Here is a 16,100-nt window from a genome sequence, read left to right on the forward strand (position 1 = left end):
AGAACGTGTCGGTACATCTTTGGACCATGGGAGGAATCGGGAGCACTGGAGGAAACCCGTCCTGTCACAGGGAGAACGTGTCGGTACATCTTTGGACCATGGGAGGAATCGGGATCACTGGAGGAAACCCGTCCTGTCACAGGGAGAACGAGTCGGTACATCTTTGGACCATGGGAGGAATCGGGATCACTGGAGGAAACCCGTCCTGTCACAGGGAGAACGTGTCGGTACATCTTTGGACCGTGGGAGGAATCGGGAGCACTGGAGGAAACCCGTCCTGTCACAGGGAGAACGTGTCGGTACATCTTTGGACCGTGGGAGGAATCGGGAGCACTGGAGGAAACCCGTCCTGTCACAGGGAGAACGTGTCGGTACATCTTTGGACCTGGGAGGAATCGGGAGCACTGGAGGAAACCCGTCCTGTCACAGGGAGAACGTGTCGGTACATCTTTGGACCGTGGGAGGAATCGGGAGCACTGGAGGAAACCCGTCCTGTCACAGGGAGAACGAGTCGGTACATCTTTGGACCATGGGAGGAATCGGGATCACTGGAGGAAACCCGTCCTGTCACAGGGAGAACGTGTCGGTACATCTTTGGACCATGGGAGGAATCGGGATCACTGGAGGAAACCCGTCCTGTCACAGGGAGAACGTGTCGGTACATCTTTGGACCGTGGGAGGAATCGGGAGCACTGGAGGAAACCCGTCCTGTCACAGGGAGAACGAGTCGGTACATCTTTGGACCATGGGAGGAATCGGGAGCACTGGAGGAAACCCGTCCTGTCACAGGGAGAACGTGTCGGTACATCTTTGGACCATGGGAGGAATCGGGAGCACTGGAGGAAACCCGTCCTGTCACAGGGAGAACGTGTCGGTACATCTTTGGACCATGGGAGGAATCGGGATCACTGGAGGAAACCCGTCCTGTCACAGGGAGAACGTGTCGGTACATCTTTGGACCGTGGGAGGAATCGGGAGCACTGGAGGAAACCCGTCCTGTCACAGGGAGAACGTGTCGGTACATCTTTGGACCATGGGAGGAATCGGGAGCACTCGAGGAAACCCGTCCTGTCACAGGGAGAACGTGTCGGTACATCTTTGGACCGTGGGAGGAATCGGGAGCACTGGAGGAAACCCGTCCTGTCACAGGGAGAACGTGTCTGTACATCTTTGGACCATGGGAGGAATCGGGAGCACTGGAGGAAACCCGTCCTGTCACAGGGAGAACGTGTCGGTACATCTTTGGACCGTGGGAGGAATCGGGAGCACTCGAGGAAACCCGTCCTGTCACAGGGAGAACGTGTCGGTACATCTTTGGACCGTGGGAGGAATCGGGATCACTGGAGGAAACCCGTCCTGTCACAGGGAGAACGTGTCGGTACATCTTTGGACCATGGGAGGAATCGGGAGCACTGGAGGAAACCCGTCCTGTCACAGGGAGAACGTGTCGGTACATCTTTGGACCGTGGGAGGAATCGGGATCACTGGAGGAAACCCGTCCTGTCACAGGGAGAACGTGTCGGTACATCTTTGGACCGTGGGAGGAATCGGGATCACTGGAGGAAACCCGTCCTGTCACAGGGAGAACGTGTCGGTACATCTTTGGACCGTGGGAGGAATCGGGAGCACTGGAGGAAACCCGTCCTGTCACAGGGAGAACGTGTCGGTACATCTTTGGACCGTGGGAGGAATCGGGAGCACTGGAGGAAACCCGTCCTGTCACAGGGAGAACGTGTCGGTACATCTTTGGACCATGGGAGGAATCGGGAGCACTGGAGGAAACCCGTCCTGTCACAGGGAGAACGTGTCGGTACATCTTTGGACCATGGGAGGAATCGGGAGCACTGGAGGAAACCCGTCCTGTCACAGGGAGAACGAGTCGGTACATCTTTGGACCATGGGAGGAATCGGGAGCACTGGAGGAAACCCGTCCTGTCACAGGGAGAACGTGTCGGTACATCTTTGGACCATGGGAGGAATCGGGATCACTGGAGGAAACCCGTCCTGTCACAGGGAGAACGTGTCGGTACATCTTTGGACCGTGGGAGGAATCGGGAGCACTGGAGGAAACCCGTCCTGTCACAGGGAGAACGTGTCGGTACATCTTTGGACCGTGGGAGGAATCGGGAGCACTGGAGGAAACCCGTCCTGTCACAGGGAGAACGTGTCGGTACATCTTTGGACCATGGGAGGAATCGGGAGCACTGGAGGAAACCCGTCCTGTCACAGGGAGAACGTGTCGGTACATCTTTGGACCATGGGAGGAATCGGGATCACTAGGAAACCCGTCCTGTCACAGGGAGAACGTGTCGGTACATCTTTGGACCGTGGGAGGAATCGGGAGCACTGGAGGAAACCCGTCCTGTCACAGGGAGAACGTGTCGGTACATCTTTGGACCATGGGAGGAATCGGGATCACTGGAGGAAACCCGTCCTGTCACAGGGAGAACGTGTCGGTACATCTTTGGACCATGGGAGGAATCGGGAGCACTGGAGGAAACCCGTCCTGTCACAGGGAGAACGTGTCGGTACATCTTTGGACCATGGGAGGAATCGGGATCACTGGAGGAAACCCGTCCTGTCACAGGGAGAACGTGTCGGTACATCTTTGGACCGTGGGAGGAATCGGGAGCACTGGAGGAAACCCGTCCTGTCACAGGGAGAACGTGTCGGTACATCTTTGGACCATGGGAGGAATCGGGATCACTGGAGGAAACCCGTCCTGTCACAGGGAGAACGTGTCGGTACATCTTTGGACCGTGGGAGGAATCGGGAGCACTGGAGGAAACCCGTCCTGTCACAGGGAGAACGTGTCGGTACATCTTTGGACCGTGGGAGGAATCGGGAGCACTGGAGGAAACCCGTCCTGTCACAGGGAGAACGTGTCGGTACATCTTTGGACCATGGGAGGAATCGGGAGCACTGGAGGAAACCCGTCCTGTCACAGGGAGAACGTGTCGGTACATCTTTGGACCATGGGAGGAATCGGGATCACTGGAGGAAACCCGTCCTGTCACAGGGAGAACGTGTCGGTACATCTTTGGACCATGGGAGGAATCGGGATCACTGGAGGAAACCCGTCCTCTCACAGGGAGAACGAGTCGTCGGGACCGTGGGAGGAATCGGGAGCACTGGAGGAAACCCGTCCTGTCACAGGGAGAACGGTCGGTACATCTTTGGACCATGGGAGGAATCGGGAGCACTGGAGGAAACCCGTCCTGTCACAGGGAGAACGAGTCGGTACATCTTTGGACCATGGGAGGAATCGGGAGCACTGGAGGAAACCCGTCCTGTCACAGGGAGAACGTGTCGGTACATCTTTGGACCATGGGAGGAATCGGGAGCACTGGAGGAAACCCGTCCTGTCACAGGGAGAACGAGTCGGTACATCTTTGGACCATGGGAGGAATCGGGAGCACTGGAGGAAACCCGTCCTGTCACAGGGAGAACGTGTCGGTACATCTTTGGACCGTGGGAGGAATCGGGAGCACTGGAGGAAACCCGTCCTGTCACAGGGAGAACGTGTCGGTACATCTTTGGACCGTGGGAGGAATCGGGAGCACTGGAGGAAACCCGTCCTGTCACAGGGAGAACGTGTCGGTACATCTTTGGACCGTGGGAGGAATCGGGAGCACTGGAGGAAACCCGTCCTGTCACAGGGAGAACGTGTCGGTACATCTTTGGACCATGGGAGGAATCTGGAGCACTGGAGGAAACCCGTCCTGTCACAGGGAGAACGAGTCGGTACATCTTTGGACCGTGGGAGGAATCGGGAGCACTGGAGGAAACCCGTCCTGTCACAGGGAGAACGTGTCGGTACATCTTTGGACCGTGGGAGGAATCGGGAGCACTGGAGGAAACCCGTCCTGTCACAGGGAGAACGTGTCGGTACATCTTTGGACCATGGGAGGAATCGGGATCACTGGAGGAAACCCGTCCTGTCACAGGGAGAACGTGTCGGTACATCTTTGGACCGTGGGAGGAATCGGGAGCACTGGAGGAAACCCGTCCTGTCACAGGGAGAACGTGTCGGTACATCTTTGGACCATGGGAGGAATCGGGATCACTGGAGGAAACCCGTCCTGTCACAGGGAGAACGTGTCGGTACATCTTTGGACCGTGGGAGGAATCGGGAGCACTGGAGGAAACCCGTCCTGTCACAGGGAGAACGTGTCGGTACATCTTTGGACCGTGGGAGGAATCGGGAGCACTGGAGGAAACCCGTCCTGTCACAGGGAGAACGTGTCGGTACATCTTTGGACCATGGGAGGAATCGGGAGCACTGGAGGAAACCCGTCCTGTCACAGGGAGAACGTGTCGGTACATCTTTGGACCATGGGAGGAATCGGGAGCACTGGAGGAAACCCGTCCTGTCACAGGGAGAACGTGTCGGTACATCTTTGGACCGTGGGAGGAATCGGGATCACTGGAGGAAACCCGTCCTGTCACAGGGAGAACGTGTCGGTACATCTTTGGACCGTGGGAGGAATCGGGATCACTGGAGGAAACCCGTCCTGTCACAGGGAGAACGTGTCGGTACATCTTTGGACCGTGGGAGGAATCGGGAGCACTGGAGGAAACCCGTCCTGTCACAGGGAGAACGTGTCGGTACATCTTTGGACCATGGGAGGAATCGGGATCACTGGAGGAAACCCGTCCTGTCACAGGGAGAACGTGTCGGTACATCTTTGGACCATGGGAGGAATCGGGAGCACTGGAGGAAACCCGTCCTGTCACAGGGAGAACGTGTCGGTACATCTTTGGACCGTGGGAGGAATCGGGAGCACTGGAGGAAACCCGTCCTGTCACAGGGAGAACGTGTCGGTACATCTTTGGACCATGGGAGGAATCGGGATCACTGGAGGAAACCCGTCCTGTCACAGGGAGAACGTGTCGGTACATCTTTGGACCATGGGAGGAATCGGGAGCACTGGAGGAAACCCGTCCTGTCACAGGGAGAACGTGTCGGTACATCTTTGGACCAGGGAGGAATCGGGATCACTGGAGGAAACCCGTCCTGTCACAGGGAGAACGTGTCGGTACATCTTTGGACCGTGGGAGGAATCGGGAGCACTGGAGGAAACCCGTCCTGTCACAGGGAGAACGTGTCGGTACATCTTTGGACCTGGGAGGAATCGGGATCACTGGAGGAAACCCGTCCTGTCACAGGGAGAACGTGTCGGTACATCTTTGGACCGTGGGAGGAATCGGGAGCACTGGAGGAAACCCGTCCTGTCACAGGGAGAACGTGTCGGTACATCTTTGGACCGTGGGAGGAATCGGGAGCACTGGAGGAAACCCGTCCTGTCACAGGGAGAACGAGTCGGTACATCTTTGGACCATGGGAGGAATCGGGATCACTGGAGGAAACCCGTCCTGTCACAGGGAGAACGTGTCGGTACATCTTTGGACCATGGGAGGAATCGGGAGCACTGGAGGAAACCCGTCCTGTCACAGGGAGAACGTGTCGGTACATCTTTGGACCGTGGGAGGAATCGGGAGCACTGGAGGAAACCCGTCCTGTCACAGGGAGAACGTGTCGGTACATCTTTGGACCGTGGGAGGAATCGGGAGCACTCGAGGAAACCCGTCCTGTCACAGGGAGAACGTGTCGGTACATCTTTGGACCATGGGAGGAATCGGGAGCACTGGAGGAAACCCGTCCTGTCACAGGGAGAACGTGTCGGTACATCTTTGGACCATGGGAGGAATCGGGAGCACTGGAGGAAACCCGTCCTGTCACAGGGAGAACGTGTCGGTACATCTTTGGACCATGGGAGGAATCGGGAGCACTGGAGGAAACCCGTCCTGTCACAGGGAGAACGTGTCGGTACATCTTTGGACCATGGGAGGAATCGGGATCACTGGAGGAAACCCGTCCTGTCACAGGGAGAACGTGTCGGTACATCTTTGGACCGTGGGAGGAATCGGGAGCACTGGAGGAAACCCGTCCTGTCACAGGGAGAACGTGTCGGTACATCTTTGGACCGTGGGAGGAATCGGGAGCACTGGAGGAAACCCGTCCTGTCACAGGGAGAACGTGTCGGTACATCTTTGGACCATGGGAGGAATCGGGAGCACTGGAGGAAACCCGTCCTGTCACAGGGAGAACGAGTCGGTACATCTTTGGACCGGGAGGAATCGGGAGCACTGAGGAAACCCGTCCTGTCACAGGGAGAACGTGTCGGTACATCTTTGGACCTGGGAGGAATCGGGACACTGAGGAAACCCGTCCTGTCACAGGGAGAACGTGTCGGTACATCTTTGGACCATGGGAGGAATCGGGAGCACTGGAGGAAACCCGTCCTGTCACAGGGAGAACGTGTCGGTACATCTTTGGACCTGGGAGGAATCGGGACACTGGAGGAAACCCGTCCTGTCACAGGGAGAACGTGTCGGTACATCTTTGGACCATGGGAGGAATCGGGAGCACTGGAGGAAACCCGTCCTGTCACAGGGAGAACGTGTCGGTACATCTTTGGACCGTGGGAGGAATCGGGAGCACTGGAGGAAACCCGTCCTGTCACAGGGAGAACGTGTCGGTACATCTTTGGACCGGGAGAATGGGAGGAAACCGTCCTGGGAGCGCGTCTGGAGTCGGACACTGGGAAACCCGTCCTGTCACAGGGAGAACGTGTCGGTACATCTTTGGACCATGGGAGGAATCGGGAGCACTGGAGGAAACCCGTCCTGTCACAGGGAGAACGTGTCGGTACATCTTTGGACCATGGGAGGAATCGGGAGCACTGGAGGAAACCCGTCCTGTCACAGGGAGAACGTGTCGGTACATCTTTGGACCGTGGGAGGAATCGGGAGCACTGGAGGAAACCCGTCCTGTCACAGGGAGAACGTGTCGGTACATCTTTGGACCGTGGGAGGAATCGGGAGCACTGGAGGAAACCCGTCCTGTCACAGGGAGAACGTGTCGGTACATCTTTGGACCGTGGGAGGAATCGGGAGCACTCGAGGAAACCCGTCCTGTCACAGGGAGAACGTGTCGGTACATCTTTGGACCATGGGAGGAATCGGGATCACTGGAGGAAACCCGTCCTGTCACAGGGAGAACGTGTCGGTACATCTTTGGACCATGGGAGGAATCGGGAGCACTGGAGGAAACCCGTCCTGTCACAGGGAGAACGTGTCGGTACATCTTTGGACCGTGGGAGGAATCGGGAGCACTGGAGGAAACCCGTCCTGTCACAGGGAGAACGAGTCGGTACATCTTTGGACCATGGGAGGAATCGGGAGCACTGGAGGAAACCCGTCCTGTCACAGGGAGAACGTGTCGGTACATCTTTGGACCGTGGGAGGAATCGGGATCACTGGAGGAAACCCGTCCTGTCACAGGGAGAACGTGTCGGTACATCTTTGGACCATGGGAGGAATCGGGATCACTGGAGGAAACCCGTCCTGTCACAGGGAGAACGAGTCGGTACATCTTTGGACCATGGGAGGAATCGGGAGCACTGGAGGAAACCCGTCCTGTCACAGGGAGAACGTGTCGGTACATCTTTGGACCGTGGGAGGAATCGGGAGCACTGGAGGAAACCCGTCCTGTCACAGGGAGAACGTGTCGGTACATCTTTGGACCGTGGGAGGAATCGGGATCACTGGAGGAAACCCGTCCTGTCACAGGGAGAACGAGTCGGTACATCTTTGGACCATGGGAGGAATCGGGAGCACTGGAGGAAACCCGTCCTGTCACAGGGAGAACGTGTCGGTACATCTTTGGACCGTGGGAGGAATCGGGAGCACTGGAGGAAACCCGTCCTGTCACAGGGAGAACGTGTCGGTACATCTTTGGACCATGGGAGGAATCGGGAGCACTCGAGGAAACCCGTCCTGTCACAGGGAGAACGTGTCGGTACATCTTTGGACCGTGGGAGGAATCGGGAGCACTGGAGGAAACCCGTCCTGTCACAGGGAGAACGTGTCGGTACATCTTTGGACCGTGGGAGGAATCGGGATCACTGGAGGAAACCCGTCCTGTCACAGGGAGAACGAGTCGGTACATCTTTGGACCATGGGAGGAATCGGGAGCACTGGAGGAAACCCGTCCTGTCACAGGGAGAACGTGTCGGTACATCTTTGGACCGTGGGAGGAATCGGGAGCACTGGAGGAAACCCGTCCTGTCACAGGGAGAACGTGTCGGTACATCTTTGGACCATGGGAGGAATCGGGAGCACTCGAGGAAACCCGTGCTGTCACAGGGAGAACGAGTCGGTACATCTTTGGACCATGGGAGGAATCGGGATCACTGGAGGAAACCCGTGCTGTCACAGGGAGAACGTACAAGCTCTTGCAGGCAACACAAGACCAGAAGATACAGGAGCAGAATTAGGCCATTCAACCCATTGAGTCCACTCAGCCTTTACATCATGGCTGATCCCGGAGCCCATTCAACCCCACACACCAGCCCTCTCACCACATCCTTTGACGCCCTGGCCAATCAGGAAACTATCAAATCCTGCAGTCTGTGGCACAGCGTTCGACAGATTCACCACTCTCTGGCTAAAAAAAAAAAATCCTCCTTAAAAGGTCACCCCTCAATTTTGAACTGTGCCCTCTCGGTCTGGATACCCTCACCGGAGGAAACATCCTCTCCACATCCACCCCATCTATTCCTTTCAACACTCAGCTGGTTTTATTGAGATTCCCATTCAGTCTTCTAAATTCCAGTGACAACAGGCCCAAAGCTGCCAAATGCTCCTCGTATGTTAACCCCTTCATCCCCGGAGTCATTCTGGTGAACCTTGCTCAACAGTGGGTATTGAACCTGGGTTAAAGGTACTGTAAAGTGTTGTGCTACCAATTGTTACAGGGCTGCTAATCACTCACGATTGTCATTATCACCACCTCCCTTCCACCTCAGCACTTAGACCTCCCATTTATTTCTTCCCTTCCCCCTGGGAAGGCTAATGAACCAGGTTTAAACCCGGTCATCTCTCATATTTGCCACCTTCTGCTTGTAACCACATTTCACTTGGTGCTTTTTTAAAAAAAATATGTAGATTAATTAGCCACCATATACTGCTCTGGTATATGGTCAAGTGATGTACATGTGGGGGGAGCAAATGTCGCATTGATGAGAATGGGTCAGCACATTTTCAATGGACCAAAAGGCTGGTGTTCCTGCAACAATCGTCTATAACTCATCAACATAATTAGTGTTCAAATGCACCATGACAATCTACCACCCCACAAATAAGAGTTAAAAAAATCAATCCTGAAACAGTAAAATAAAGCACAGATAAACATTGCCAGTGATATCACCATAGCCCCTGTCTCAGTGGATGTGATCAGTGGTAGGGGAGTCTAGAACAGAGGGCACAGCCTCAGAATAGCCATTTGGCAAACGGTACTGTAGCATTAAGGCCAGGACCAACAGGATCCGGGACAGTTTCTTTCACCAGGCCATCAGCTTTACATTGATTTGATTGTATATCTGATGGTACACTGTTCTGAATGTACATACATGTATCCACAACAGTTAGGTATACAATCCTCACAAAGTGCTGGAGGAACTAAGCAGGCTGGGCAACATCTATGGAAACAAAGTACAGTCGATATTTTCCCCGTCCCCTTTTCCCTCTCTCCTTGCCTGCCCATCACCTCCCTCTGATGCTTCTCCTCTTTTCATTCTTCCATGGCCTTCTGTTCTCTCTTATTAGACTCCCACTTCTCCAGCCCTGTAACTCTTTCATCTAACAATTTCCCAGCTCTTTCCTTCATCACTCCCCTTATGACCTTGTGTTTATCTCTCTCCCCTCCACCCACTTTTTAAATCTACTCATCTAGTTTTCTCCAGTCCTGCTAAAGGGTGTCAGCCTGAAATGTCGACTGTACTCTTTTCCACAGATGCTGTCTGGTCCACTGAGTTCCTCCAGCATTTTGTGTGTGGTCCTTAGATTTGTGGCATCTGAAGGTTTTCTCTTGTTTGAAATATGCAGTGCTAGTGTGGGGCAATATCCTCCCACATTTCCCTTCTTTATAGCTTGTACAATGCGCTGAAGATGCAACATAAAGGTGTTTAGTCCCCTGGATGTAAGAAATAAAATAACTACAAATACAATATGTCCACTTAGAATGGAGATGAGGAGGAATTTCTTTAGCCCAGAGAGTAGTGAATAGGTGCAACTCATTGGCATAGGAAGGTGTGGAGGCCAAGTCATTGGGTATATTTAAGGCAGAGGTTGATAGATTATGGGCATGAAGGCAGGAGATTGGAGCTGAGAGGGAAATAGATCAGCCATGTTGAAATGGAAGAGCAGACTCGATGGGCCAAATGGCCTATTTGTTCTCCTATATCTTATGGTCTTATGGTGTCCACTAAACTCAAAGAACAGCCTCTGCTTCAGCTCCCATTCTGTGTGTTCACTCTGACAATCATCTTCCACACCAGAAAACAAGACCTGCATTCACGTTTTGTGTTTCAATGTGGGAAGCCCTGCAGGGAATAGCCACCCTCTCCTAGTTTAGCTATTTGTGTACATGGATATCAGGGCAAACTCCCAGCCTCTTAATAGTCATTCTTCATTGATGTTTCCTGCTGGAGTGTTTGGTGTGCTTTACTGTGTTCAACACAATTCAATAAAACTGCTGTGACTCAGCTTCATTTAAATTTTCACAAAGTTTCAATGCCTGAAACTTTCAGACAAACTGAAAAAAGGAAAGACAGTACATTGTTTAGGGGAATGTCCTCAGCATTGTTGCTGAGCAGAGGGATCTTGGTTCGAACCTCCTTGAAACTGGCTACACAGGTCGATAAGGTGGTTAAGGTGGCTTATGGAATGCCTGTTTTTATTGGTCAAGGCATTGAGTTCAGACACAGCATCTTGTTTCATTCTGGAGGTCAGGGAAAACTAAGTGAGCTGATCACTGATGGCCAATTGGAAAATTCAGGCCACTCTGGCTGTTGAAAGATTTGGATGGCCCAAAAATTCACTGTGTTTGACAGACACGCAGATGTACAGAGCTGATATGAAGAGAGACATACCTGTACAATACACACTATAAAAACCAGGTGTCGGCTTCAACTCGTACACAAAGTAAGCTGTGCAGTTTTTGATCCTGATGTCTATTTGCTTGGTGCAAGTCTTTCTCTGCGGGTTGTCTTTAACCCAGTTGAAACAGATAGTGCAGTTCACTTCGCCATCTCCCATGTCGGGATGGGAACCTGGAATGAGGTTTATAAACACTGTAAAATGAAGCTGCTCCTATGGTACAGCTGGGAATGATATCAGTACCTGCTAAAGCACAGTGGTTCACAACCCAAGGACCGTTCCATTCTTAGTCAAAAGTTCGCATTCCGCTCCCCTCAGTCCTTGTACCCTGAGGTCACTTCATGCTGGTAATGTCCTCAGACAGGGGCTCCCAACCTGAGGGCCATAGACCCTCCTCGGGCAGTTGTGTAGGCCAGGTCACTGGATGTATTTAAGGTGGAGCATGCGAGATTCTTGATTAGCCATGGCATCAGATTTAATGGGGAGAAGGCCGGGGAGTGGGGCAGAGGAGGGGAAAATGGATCAGCCATGTTTGAATGGTGGAGTGGACTCCATGGGACAAATGGCTTAATTCTGCTGCTATGGTCTTAAGAGGGATCCGTGGCATAGAAAAGGACTGTGAAATCCTGTCCATAAGATCATACGATATCGGAACAGAATTGGGCAATGGAGGGCTTTCATTGCTGGCCTAAACACCATCGTCGTGAAGGGCAAAAGAGAATTTTTAATGAAAGAAGAACTTTGAATGAAGTGGTGCTATATTCAATCTGTAAGAGGGTCAAGAAGGTTGATCCACAACACTCCCGCAAAGCCGCCCCTCCTCTGGACTCCATAAAGATCCACAACTGGAGTGAAGACTGAGTAACTGTGAGGAAACCCCTCCATGAACTCTACCGATTACCCTACTGCAGCCAACTAAAGCCCTGACTCCAACCAACATAGCCCTCCAGGTCATAAGAGACTGAGATTGTCAATCTTACCTTACTCAATAATAACTGTGGTAAATTCTTGTAAACCTACCGTTTAAACAGCCAGGACTCCATGTAGAGCAGTGAAAGAATGGAACCGTAGTCTCGGGAATCTTCACATTGCCATGACTGAAACAATGATCAGAGAGTCAGTCCCAGACCAGGAACTGTGGTCTATTATATCCACACACTGTCCAGCTCTGGTCAGGTCACAGGAAACTCCGTTTGTCCTCTGCTCCTTCTAAATTCTAGTGTGAATAACCATTTCCTCAAAGATGAGTGAGAGAGTTTCCTCTTCCCTGCACCCACACACTGACCCCCCAGCGTCATCCCTCGCTTCTCTGCATGACTCATTCTATCACATTTTACCCTCATCATATACATACTAAATGCAGAAAGAAACCATTCAGCCCATCAGGTTCAGACTGTACCCTTGGAAAGTGATCCTTTCAGTACCATTCACTACCTCCTCTAACCAAAACATACCTACAAAACACAACTGACTCATTTACATTTTTTGTTATAATTTGCTGTGTCATATGACCATGGCCAATCAAGGTCGTTCCATGATTGTTCTTTGCAAACCTTTCTGCAGAAGTGATTTGCCATTCCCTTCTGCTGGGCAGTATCTTTACAAGATGCCATATCCATATTCTTCAGGGATAGTCTGCTGGCATCAGTGGTCACATAAACAGGACCTGGGATATGCAGCAACTGCTATATGGCCATCCACTACCTGCTCCCCTAGCTTCATGTGTCCCAGGTCGGTGGCGGGGGGGGGGGGGTGGCGTGGTGATGTGGGACACCTTGCCCAAGGGTGACCTGCAGGCTAGCAGAGGGAAGGACCTCCTTACACCTCCTTGGGTACCTCTACCCCACCAACTGATACATTTGCTTAGGCTAGGGAATCTAGAGGGCAATTTATATTGCTAGCACACACATGGAATATAGAAAGAGCAAGGAAGATGATGGTGAATTCACTGATACCATCCCTTTAAGATGTAACTGGGAACCCAGGAGATGTAAGCAGCAGGAGCTGCTGAACCTCACAAACCTCACCTGCTAAATCTGTACCATCCTTCTGTAATGTGTCCATCATCCATCCACCGACCACTGTACCGAATGTCAGAGCGATTCGAGCTCCTCCAGGGCTGATCCAGGATGGTGTGATTTCCACATAGATCACCGGTGGTGGAGGCTGCAAATGAGGGACAGAAAGATCCTCCACCTGGAGGGTACAGTTGAAGTCTCCCCCTAGGATGACGCAGTCCCCAGGATCGATGGAACTCAGCAGGGTGGACAGCTGACAGATTAGGCGCGTCTGCATCACACCGCGCCTCGGAGCATACACATTGATAAAATACAGGGGTACGCCATCCAGGCGCGCAGCCAGGTGGAGCAGACGGCCTTGTACAATATCTTGGACTCTTACAATTTCTGGCTGGAAGGTCGGGGCCAACAGGATCGCCACCCCGCTAGAGTTGGAGCTGAGGTGGCTCATGTAGACCCCGCCCTGTCACTCCAGGAGCCCAGGGATGGTATGGGTTTCCTGCAGGAAACTCACTGCATATCTCCCATCCCTGAGGACTGAGGAAGATGGAGAATTCACTGGCACCATCCCATTAGGATGAGACTGGGAACCCAGGGGACGCAAGTAGCAGCAGAAGCTGCTGAGCCTCACGAACCTCACCTGCTAAATCTGTACCATCCTTCCGTAAGGTCTCCATCATCCATCCACTGACCACTGCACCGAGTTTCAGAGCAATTTGAGCTCCTCCAGGGCTGATCCAGGATGGTGTGATTCACACACGGATCACCAGTGATGGAGGCTGCAACTGAGGGACAGAACGATGACCTGTTTTTATGTAGTGTTCACTGATCATTCAGCCTTTGCTATCCCCCACCCAACTCCATTCCTACAAGTCTTTGTGATGTGGAAGGAAAGAGGGGAACCAGGAACAAACTATGTGGCCATGCAGGGAACGTGTGTTTCTGGGGGCAATTCGGGAAGGTGCGGGATAGATACATCCTAAAGATAAAGAGATATTCTAAAGGGAGAATAAGGCAACCGTGGCTGACAAGGGAAGTTAAAGACAGCATTAAAGCAAAACCAAAGGCATATAATAGAGCAAACACTAGTTGGAAAATCAAGGATGAGGAAACTTTCAAAAATCAACAGAAGTCAACTGAAAAAAAATGTGAGAAATGATGAAATATGAAGGTATAACATCAAAGAGCAAAAGAGTTTGTCAGAGTAAAAGAGAAGTAGGAATGGATATTGGACCACTGAAAAATAACACCTGTGATGGGGTCCTGAATTACCCCTATGAACTGTGCTTTTGAAAAGAGAGAGAGAGAGTTACTTAACACCGACATCTTGTTTTTAAGAGAGAGAGAGAGACGAAGACTGCTCACAGTTTGTTTATCCTTTCTACAAGGACATTGTCTGCTTGTACGTTCTTACAGACAGAGAAGGGAGAAGCTGTTTGAATGACAGTTGGTATTCAGCACGGGGACATAAATAGGTCAGATGATAGACCTAGGACACATGATTTTGGACACTGAATGAGCTTTGTTGTTGCCCACAGGAAAAGTGGATTTTTGGAGGATCGATCAGTTGCTCTCGCAGTGTGAACAGGGTGTGACCGGTGGGGAGTTATTTGTGTGCCCAACCCTTGCCTGGGTTGATAGCTCCACCACAGGAGAACGGTCCCTTTTGTTGTGGTCACAGTCAGTGACAACAGGAAGATCAACGGCATCAGCTCACCTGAAGTCTCAAATCTCTTCCTCTCTCTTTCCATCACTATTCAACTCAATACCACGAACTGAACTGAACTTTACTCATCATTTTAAGACTGTATCTATTTACCTCTAGACTTGAAGAAGCTTGGTTTTCATATATTTCCACACTTACTTATATATAATCATTGCTAACTCATTTGATTTATCTGCATTTATATTACTGTATTGCGTAGTTACTAATAAATATCACTAGTTAGTAGCAATACTGGACTCCAAAGTGTTTTCCATTTCTGCTGGATCTTTAACCCGTCACAGGGTACGTGACACACCAGAGAGGTAATAATGAGGTACATAGAAATGATGGATGAATTCAATGAGTATTTTGCATCAGAACATTAAGAGTGTCAGGGGACAGAAGAGAGTTGCCATTACTACAGAAAAGGTGCTTGGGAAGCCAAAGTGTCTGAAGGTAGATCAATCACCTACGCCAGATGGTTAAACATCAGGTTCTGAACGAGGCAAGTGAGAGATTGTGGAGGAATTACTATTGATTTTTCAAGAATCACTAGATTCTCAAATGTTTCTGGAGCAATGGAAAATCGCAATTGTCTGTCTACTCATTAAGAAGGGAAGGAGTCAAAACAAAGGAAATCAAAGGCCAGTTAGCATGACTTCAGTGGTTGGGAAGATGTTGGATGCATGTGATACAGGAGGCCAAAGTCAGCATGGTTTTCTTCACGGGAAACCTTGCCAGACAAATCTGATGGACTTGTTTGAGTAAATAGCAAGCAGGATAGACAAATGAGAGTCAGTGGATGTTGTTTACTTGAATTATCAGAGGCTTTTCACAAGTTGCCATACATGAATCTGCTTAACAAGATAAGGGCCGATGGCATTACAGGAAAGATACTAACGTGGATAGAATATTGGCTGACTTGAAAGCAGACAAAAAATGCAAAAAGCAGGGCCTTTTTGACTGGCTGCTGATGACCAGTGGTTTTCCACAAGGGTCAGCTTTGGGACCATTTCTTTTTACATTATGTGGCCATGATTTGGATGATGGAACTGATGGCGTTGTGGCTAAGTTTTCAGAGAATAGAAAGCTACGTGGAGGACAGGTAATGCTGAGAAAGCAGGGAGTCTGCAGGAGGACTTAGACACATTGGGGGAATGGGCAAAGAAGTGGCAGATAGAATAATGTGGGGAAGAGTATGCTCATTCACTTTGGTAGAAGAAATAAAGGCATAGTCAATTTTATGAGCAGGGAGAAAATTTTAAAAAATGAGAGATGCAAAGGGACTTGTGAGTCCTTGTGCTGGAGTCCCTAAACATTACCTCGCATGCTGAGTCGGTGGTAAGGAAGGCAAATGAACTGTTACCATTCTT

At 51.4% G+C, this 16,100-nt stretch overlaps 1 long non-coding RNA gene across 1 annotated transcript in view; it reads right to left on the reverse strand.

The window, feature by feature from the left end:
• The window catches only part of LOC134341887 (uncharacterized), a 32,121-nt gene extending 21,046 nt beyond the window's left edge, over positions 1 to 11,075 (reverse strand). Inside the window, exon 1 of the long non-coding RNA XR_010016901.1 lies at positions 10,998 to 11,075. This is a non-coding gene — a long non-coding RNA (uncharacterized LOC134341887). The remainder of the gene's footprint in view (positions 1 to 10,997) is intronic.
• Positions 11,076 to 16,100: the final 5,025 nt, after the last annotated feature.

This window comes from Mobula hypostoma, unplaced genomic scaffold, assembly GCF_963921235.1.
Source record: "Mobula hypostoma unplaced genomic scaffold, sMobHyp1.1 scaffold_60, whole genome shotgun sequence".
In the NCBI taxonomy this organism is placed as follows: Eukaryota; Metazoa; Chordata; class Chondrichthyes; order Myliobatiformes; family Myliobatidae; genus Mobula; species Mobula hypostoma.